The sequence below is a fragment of the Raphanus sativus genome, chromosome 6, assembly GCF_000801105.2.
Source record: "Raphanus sativus cultivar WK10039 chromosome 6, ASM80110v3, whole genome shotgun sequence".
NCBI lineage: Eukaryota > Viridiplantae > Streptophyta > Magnoliopsida > Brassicales > Brassicaceae > Raphanus > Raphanus sativus.
This window is the reverse complement of record NC_079516.1, coordinates 6283523-6292520: the sequence shown is the minus strand read 5'-3', so window position 1 is coordinate 6292520 and position 8998 is coordinate 6283523. Positions and strand designations below refer to the sequence as shown.

The following is an 8998-nucleotide window of genomic DNA, read 5'->3' as shown; positions in this document are numbered from 1 at the left end:
CCGGATAAGGCGCCGGGACCAGATGGCTTCTCTGCAAGCTTCTACCAATCCTTTTGGGATATCCTTGGGGATGATGTGGTGACTGATATCCAGGACTTCTTCTCCACTAATTTGCTGGATTCTCGGCAAAATGAGACTCATGTAAGGCTTATCCCGAAGATTTCGGGTCCGAGGAAGGTAGCAGATTACCGTCCCATTGCTCTTTGCTCAACGCATTACAAAATCATTGCCAAGGTGATGACTCGAAGACTCCAGCCTTTGCTTCCTCATCTCATATCAGAACATCAATCCGCCTTTGTCAAAGGAAGGGCTATCTCTGATAATGTTCTGATAACGCATGAGATTCTTCACTATCTTCAGCACTCGGAAGCTAAGATAAGATGCAGCATGGCGATAAAAACTGATATGAGTAAAGCATATGATCGCATAGAATGGGGCTTCTTGCGTAATGTGCTCACTCGGTTTGGTTTCCACGACATTTGGATATCCTGGATCATGACGTGTGTTACCTCGGTCTCTTACTCGTACTTGATCAATGGCGCGGCACAGGGGAGAGTGATTCCATCTCGTGGAATTAGGCAGGGAGATCCCCTCTCCCCTTACCTATTCATCCTTTGCACGGAAGTCCTCTCCGGACTGTGCAAGAAAGCGCAACAGAGAGGCGATGTTATTGGGGTGAAGGTTTCGCGCAATAGCCCGTCCATTAACCACCTTCTTTTCGCGGACGACACTATGTTCTTCAGTCGAACGGATCCCAGAAGCTGCACCGCTTTGATATCTATCCTGAAAAAATATGAAGAGGCTTCGGGTCAATTCATTAACTTGGATAAGTCAGCGATTACGTTCTCCGCAAAGACCCCGGCTTCTGCTAAAAGACGTATCAGGGAACAACTACAAATTCTGAACGAGGGCGGGATTGGGAAATACTTAGGGCTTCCCGAGCATTTTAATAGGAGGAAAAGGGACATCTTCGCCTCTTTAGTGGACCGCATAAGACAACGTTCCCATAGCTGGACAACACGATTCTTATCGGGGGCTGGAAAATTGATTCTCTTAAAATCTGTTCTGGCTGCCATGCCCACCTACTCCATGTCGTGTTTCAAGCTCCCTTTATCTTTGTGTAAGCAGATTCAATCTGTGCTTACTAGGTTCCGGTGGGATGCAATACCGGGGATCAAAAAGATGTGCTGGGTGTCTTGGGAGAAGCTTGCAAAACCTAAGAGTGCGGGTGGTCTAGGCTTTCGGGAGATTGTTCAGTTTAATGATGCCTTATTGGCCAAGCAGTCGTGGAGGGTGCTGCAGAACCCAAACTCACTACTCGCTAAGATCCTGCTGGGGAAATATTGCTCACAGTCTCCCTTTCTTCACGTCCAAGCTCCGAAATCTGCCTCCCATGGCTGGCGTGGTTTGCTAGTAGGACGCGACCTCTTGACAATGGGACTTGGATGGGCTGTGGGAGCAGGTAAGGGGGTCAACATGTGGAGAGAGCCTTGGTTGTCAACTTCGGAACCATTAAGCCCAATAGGGCCGCCAACTCTCGAATCAAAGGACTGGTGTGTGGATAAACTCATCCTCCCAGGTACTAATGACTGGGATATTGATGTGATTCGCAGAGTACTCCCCCAGTATGAGAGGACTATCTGCAAGTTGGTTCCGAGTGCAATGGGGGCATCTGACGATCGCGTGTGGCTCCTTAATGCCTCTGGTATTTACTCAACTAAGTCTGGCTATGCGTTGGCGAAGCTCTGCAATGGAACCCATGAGGATAGAGAGTTCAAATGGAAGAAGTGTATTTGGCAAGTTGATACTTCCCCAAAGATAAAACACTTCTTGTGGAAGGCTAACAATGCGGCGCTCCCGGTTGGCTCTGTTCTCAATAGCAGAGGTATTGCAGTTGACCCCCTGTGCAAACGATGTGGAGCGCTCGAGACTGAAACACATGTACTCTTGCAATGCCCTTTTGCCACTAAAGTATGGGAGCTAGTACCCTGCATGTTCAAACCGGACGCGACTAGCATCACGTCCATCTCTTCCCTCCTGCAGCAATGCCGGAAGACGGTCTCTCTTCCTCCTTTGGGATTAGGCACTACACCCTTGTATCCTTGGGTTCTCTGGGTCCTTTGGACTAACAGGAACAAGTTGGTTTTTGAAAACAAGTCCTTCTCGGAACAGGACTCGATTCTTAAAGCCATACAAGATGCAAGGGCGTGGAGAGCAGCTCAGATGCTGATCACTGCGCCTAAACTACCACAGTGTGTGGTCCCTGCTGCACCAAATCCAGTCGTTGTTAATTCATTTACTTGGTCTTGCTTTTCTGATGCAGCTTGGGATTCATCGTCTGGAAATTGTGGAATGGGCTGGATCCTCCGTGACGCTACCAACTCAATCATCGAACGTTCTTCTTCAAACCGACTCTCTGTACCTTCGGCTCTAGTGGCTGAAGCGCTGGCGGTAAAAGCTGCACTCTCTGCTGCAGTTGCTTCTCATATCAGTTGTATTCATGTTTACTCTGATTCAAAGAACCTCATCTCACTATTGAAGACTCATGGTCAAGATGTGGTGTTGAAGGGTGTGCTGCATGACATTGCCATGTTGGCGCAGTCCTTCTCCTTTATCTCGTTTAATTACATCCCGCGTTTAGCAAACTCCCAAGCTGACTTACTGTCGAAAGCAGCTTTGTTCTCAATTTCTTTTTCTGCAACTGTTGTAGTTTAAACTCCTCTTTTAAATTGAAGTTTCTGTTTGCTCAAAAAAAAAAATCAAGCATCCCATGCTTTCTCTTCTTTCTCTCTCTTCTCTCTTTATCTCCCTAGGCCTGCCATTATCAGGAGGACCACATGACATAATGGAAGGACTCGCTGGCTTCTTCTAAGGTTGCTTTCAATTTTTCTTTCTCATAACCCTGAAGAAGACAGCATCATACATATCACAAAATTAGTTCTTTTTTTGTGAATCAGTTTAGCTTGTTTATACTGAAACGCAAAATTAAGGTTTCAATCTTAGATTAATCTTTGAAACTTCTTTTTTTTTTGCAAAGTGGGTACTGGTTTTGCTTTTCCCCTGAGTGCTTTCATTATGTGTTATATTAGCTACCTTCTGTTCCCAAATTTGTTGGTTACAAATCTCAGTCACTCATTAGCACTACCAAAAGTACAAAATTCCAACTTTATTTATATATCATCTACATTTGTTGTTTTGGTTCTTGAATTGATAATGAATCATTTTCTATTTATAGCAAAGATAGTCAATGCTCTTTTTAACTATCGTTCCTTTGCGCAGTTTCCTTTCAAGGAAATGTGTTCTGGAAAATAATGTGTGTTTGTCTAATTGTCTCCACTTTTCTTCATGGGAACTCAGTATTGGCTTCTTCGTCCTTCCATACTCTTAAACATCTTTTTATTTGTAGCCATTTTCTTGTTTGCAGACAAAAATGTATAATAGTTCTACAAGAAAATTAAATTAAACCATCACTCTTGAATCAAGACTCATAAAACTTCGAGACACAACATAGTAAAATATATAAAATTAAATAGAAACTATCCAATTAATATAAAGGAACTAGCTATAACAAAATGGTTCCTAAAGAGTTTGTCTGAACTCACTATTTGGTTCAGAATATTTTTGGTTGGTTAAATCAATATAAAGATTAATTGCCAAAAAAAAGAAACAATACATTTTTTAATTACAGTCACCTCTTGAATATAGATCACGATTATCTAAGTTGGTTATGACATTTTAGTTTACATATGAATAAAGAGAAACGATGTTATCTTGAGTATTTGACTTTTAATAAGAATATGACATATTATCGTGACAAACTTATGGTAGAGTAAGACGTTGATGAAGTGCTTCTTTGAGGTTTAGGGATAGCGAAAAGATAGAGATATAGGCTATACAACATGTTCCTACTTTCACGCTTAAGTTCAGGAGATTTGACAACACCAAATTTTCATATTATTGTTCTTTTTAGAATTATATAACTTTGCAATCTAGAGATGCATGCCATATTTGATCAGATCGTATAGGATCATTTAAAAAATCCTAATAATTAGTTAGAAGCATATTTTCACTTTAAGTCAATGTGGTAAAATGTGTGAGTATATTCTTTTTAGAAAAAAATATGTTTGTTCAAGATTTTAACCTCAGAAAAATCTCTTTGCTCTTTTTATATCAGTAATGTAATCTAATTAGCCTTTCTCGTATCTTGTATATATTGAACTACATTATTTGTAGAATATAGTGTATATATATATCAACAAATTCAGTTTATGATGGTTTATCTTTATTTATTTTTGTCTAGTTCCAAACGAAGATTGAGTTTGCATTTTAATCTTTAACAGGTTTATTAAAGTTAGTAAATTGATGTTCATTTCCTCCTGGCGATGTAACCTCATGATACCAGACCTTTTATTTTAATCATTTCAAACCTTTTTACTGGCTTCAACCAAACTCAAATATTCAATTTGCTTACTTTATCTTTGCTCCATGCTTCACCTCTAAATTTGGTTTATGATGTAACAGTCTGTTTATATACAGACGTATATCCTTATTTATGTATTTTGTATGAAATATCATAAGACGTCATGTCTTGATATATTTTATGTAAAGTTTGAAATCGAATGGATGATCAATACTTTATAACATAAATCGAACTTATATAAAGCTAGATCTTGCTCGAATACGCACAAATCTAGAGATTACTTCTACAAATATATCCAAATTTAGGTGTGATTTTATCTACCTCCTAAGAATAAATTTCTATGTACATATGGTAAAAGTATACTTATGAATTTCTTTTATAAACAAATAATTTTGATAACAAAAATGAAACAAGATGATTATCGGGTACATGTACTAATCAATAACTAATCCTTGAATATGACAGATGGTTTTACTTTTGGATGATGGGTTTGATAATTAAACGTGTTCTAATTGGAACTTAGTGTTCTTAAAGTTTGATGTCACACAATGTCGAAGTCGGAAAAGACATAACAAAATATGTTTTGTCAATTATAATGTCACAAACACACACTATAAAATGTATAAGTAAATGATGTATGTTGTATGTATATATGTGTGTGCGTGTGGATTGTTTATTATATGTTCATAGATAAGTAAGTGTGTGTGTGTGTGTTATATCATGGCTTGGTTAGGTTGGCTGTACTCTATAAAGTTTTTAAAATATCATCATGACAAGAAACTGGGGACAGTTAAACTCTGTGATAATATCTCCTGTCAATAACAATTAATTTCCTTAGACAAGAAACTGGGGACAGTTAACTCTGTGATAATATCTCCTGTCAATAACAATTAATTTCCTTAGTTTATAAAAATAAATAACAGAATATTTACTGTTAATTTCCGATATCCATTTTCTTGACTTTAACTATGCAGAATAAATATGCGACAAACCGTAAATACAATGTCAACATTCGTAGTGTTTCAGTATTAAACTCTTATCGCATTGACATTTAGAAAACAAATTCTGCAATAATAAATTGTTAGGCGATGCACTCAAATATTTTTTTTGAAAAAAAAATGATAAAAATGAAAAAAACTGGACCTTTTATGTGTACAGACACTTATCCCTTATAATTTTTGCTTTTCAGTATCATCAACAAACTTTATTTCTCTCCCCAAAAAGAAAATGTGTGTGTTTAGTAAAGAAAAAGACATTCATGAAGATCACATGTGATTCAAAGATCATTATAGTTAACAGAATATATCAAAAATAAAGAATGAAACTGATGAAGATAAATAAGGAATCAATAAAAAAAGGGGAATATACCTGACTATTTGGAACCATAAGTGACATAAAGATAAGTTCATATGACTTTTTTTAACTCCATCATCGTCCTCTATAGCCAATATAGTGCTTTCTAGTACAAACCTTCCACTTCCCTTTGTCCAAAGTTTTCCTAGATAACTTATCATCTATATATATAGATATTAATCACATAAATTAAATTATTTGGATAATCATTTGTGAAAATCTATCATCATCCAAACAGTTTTGTCGTCAATCATTTTTCCACAAAGAAATGAAGCATTTATATCTTCTCGTCGTAACATGTATACTCAAAAGTTCCGGATTTGTGATTTCAATAACTAACTACAGTATAGACAAATGTTTGTTAAGCCGAATAAGCCCAATATGGGTTTATGGGTCTTTGTATCCAATGGATCAGCATCCACAAATAAATACATGCCCCCGCCAGTCCGTTACCCGCCAAATTCAACATAGTTTATGTTTTTTTTTATCAACAACATAGTTTATGTATGTTGCATGGTTTAGGTGTTTGAGAGATTTAGAGCAAGGTTGGCTTCCTGAAATAGATGTTTGGTTAGGCTTTGTTGATTTGGCTGCCAACTGAGCTGCCCTACTCCAATACTGTAGAGGCCAGAAGTCACCTCTTCGGTTGGTAGTACAAACCTCAAGTTGATTTGATTGTTACTTGGCAGTTTTATTTCATAAATGCTGAGAGAATGTTGACATATCTTACTAGAAGGAAGCAGACATCCATGCGTAGAAGCTCAATCCTTTCTGTAAGTAAAACTTGTTATCATATGAGAAAGGCTTCAGACTAATACAACTCTTTCTGACACTTGAACAGAATCGAGATATCTAGATCAGTGTCCTGATTTTTAGTATGCTCATGGCATCAAAAGATTTTAGAATTAGAATACAGTGGCTAAGAGGGGATTAGGAAGATGTGTTTCTAGCATCTCTTCGATCTTGAACTCATACGAGCAGAGATAATGTTGTACAAAAGCTTCTTTCGACCTCATTTTCCACCATGTGGGAACCCGAACAAGCTTCCTTTTCATTAAATCAAGAACAGTTTGCAGGCCAGCTCTCGAAGGCGTGGTCATTAATCTTATAACCAAACTTGTAAATTGAACAGAACATCCTCTCATGAAGTGCACAAGACAATACCGACTCCAGAAGTTGTCAAAAACAGTCTTAGAATGTAGAACTTACATCATCACAGCATCCTAATGGGTCTCCTCTAGCCGCATCAAACCCCGCTGATACGATGACAAAGCCTAGTTAGTGGAGACCAAATAGTAAACAAATTCGAAAGGGAATAGCAGAACACGGCTCTGTACCTATGGGGGAATATCTATACGCAGAAAGGCATAGATATAGTCTTGGACTTCAGTGAGACCAGCAGTATCTTTTAAAAAAAGGGAGATGCAAAAAAAAAGGAATCAAACGGATGCATAGCCAATGGGCGGGCATTGGACATGGAAAAGGTAAACAAAACAAAAAACGTACAATAACAATGTAAAGAAGAGATCCATTAAAGACTTACGGATAATGAAACATTAGTTGCAGAGTTTATGTCTCCATCGAGGTGAGTTCCTTCACCACCTTCACAAAAACTCTTCACGGCTACGGTGGCGCAACAGAGCAGAAGAGAGAGACGACCACGACGATGTGATGTTAAAATTATTTGGGCTGAATAGCTATGGTCCACTTAGTAAACTATGCGATGAAGATCCAATAGGAAAAACCCAAAGCCCATTACTGAATACAAGATAATAACCACTATATTTATGGGAAAATAGCCTTTTAAATCTCAACTATTTGAAATCAGCACTTTTAATACCAAACTATCACTTGCACAAAATATTTGCAGTCAACATTAAAAAGTCAACATTAGTTATTTAAAAAAAATGAATTACAATTAAATAAAATATTGATTTGGCTTTCAAAAACCTATAAAATTTTAAAATCGATGCTCTCTGAGTGATTCCATTTTGAGAGAGAAAAAACAAATATTGTTGTTAAAGAAATGAATCATTTTTTTTATTTTCAGTATCAATTTTTTTATATTTTCACTAGAATTTTTTTTATATCAACAAAAATTATCTGAACTCGAAGAAAATCTCTTTCATCATCTTGCATAATTGATTCTAAGAATTTCTGGGTTTTTAAATGTCAAACCGATTGATTTTTCTAATTATAATTCATGTAATAACTTATTTTGATTTTTAAAGTCTGATTTTGCACAGTCAACAATAACTTCAGGAATAAATCTGCGCAAATGATAGTTGGTATTAAAAGTGTTGATTTTAAATAGTTGGGGATTTAAAAGCCATTTTTCCCTTATATTTATTTTATTTTTATTTTTTACATTATCAGCCGGTTGGACATAGACACCAATCTGAAGAGGCAAACAGGTAATACAAAATCAACATAAAACATATTAAAAATAAAACTTGGACTACCATGTGTAAGTTTATCGTCATTGGGTCTTTCACTCTTGAAATATGTTAAGGTGTAAGTTTATGGAAGAACTCATCTATACTATTAAAGTAGGATCATATTGGTCTTTTTACTAAAAGTATCATTTTCTTTACTAACATTGCATATTTCATTAAGGGTAATCAAGTAATATTAATAACAAATCTATATTAGGTCATTTTTTGGATCTAGCCCACTGTCCACATCATCTCTTTTGGGCCATTTGGACAGACTAAAAAATCAGATCAAATTCTTATTTTTTTCTCTAAGTTCAAATAATTTATTTTCAATCATTCTTAATATTTTGTGTAGTGAACAAAAATTAATCACTTAATTATTATGTTTTTTTCTTTTTAATATAATTTAAGCATCATAAAAATTGAATTTTTTCATTGAAAAGTATAAATCTTTATTAAAAGTATATATTTTTTATTAAAAAATTAACCACATAATAAAATTAATGTATTAGAGTTATACCAACTTAATTAATTCATTAAAAATAAAGTTTAATTTTCTAAACATAAATACTCATTAGATCTGGACGTTCGGATACTCATTCGGGTACGAATCGGTTCTTTCGGGTATCGGGTTTTTCGGGTTTTGAAATTAAACCCCATTTGGGTATTATAAAATTTTGGATCGGGTTTGAATCAGGTCTTTCCGGGTCCGGGTGGGTTCGGTTCTCATGCATAAAACCTGGAAAATAACCAAATAACCAAAGTATCTAAAACGGGTTCGGTTATTTAT

General features: G+C 36.1%; 1 long non-coding RNA gene across 1 annotated transcript; it reads right to left on the bottom strand.

Moving 5' to 3' along the window:
- Positions 1–6461: 6461 nt before the first annotated feature.
- On the bottom strand, positions 6462–7408 carry LOC108810562 (uncharacterized). Its single transcript, XR_008935649.1, has 3 exons — positions 7317–7408; positions 7111–7178; positions 6462–7029 (listed from the first exon to the last, which is right to left on the bottom strand). It is a non-coding gene; the product is annotated as an uncharacterized LOC108810562 (long non-coding RNA).
- Positions 7409–8998: the final 1590 nt, after the last annotated feature.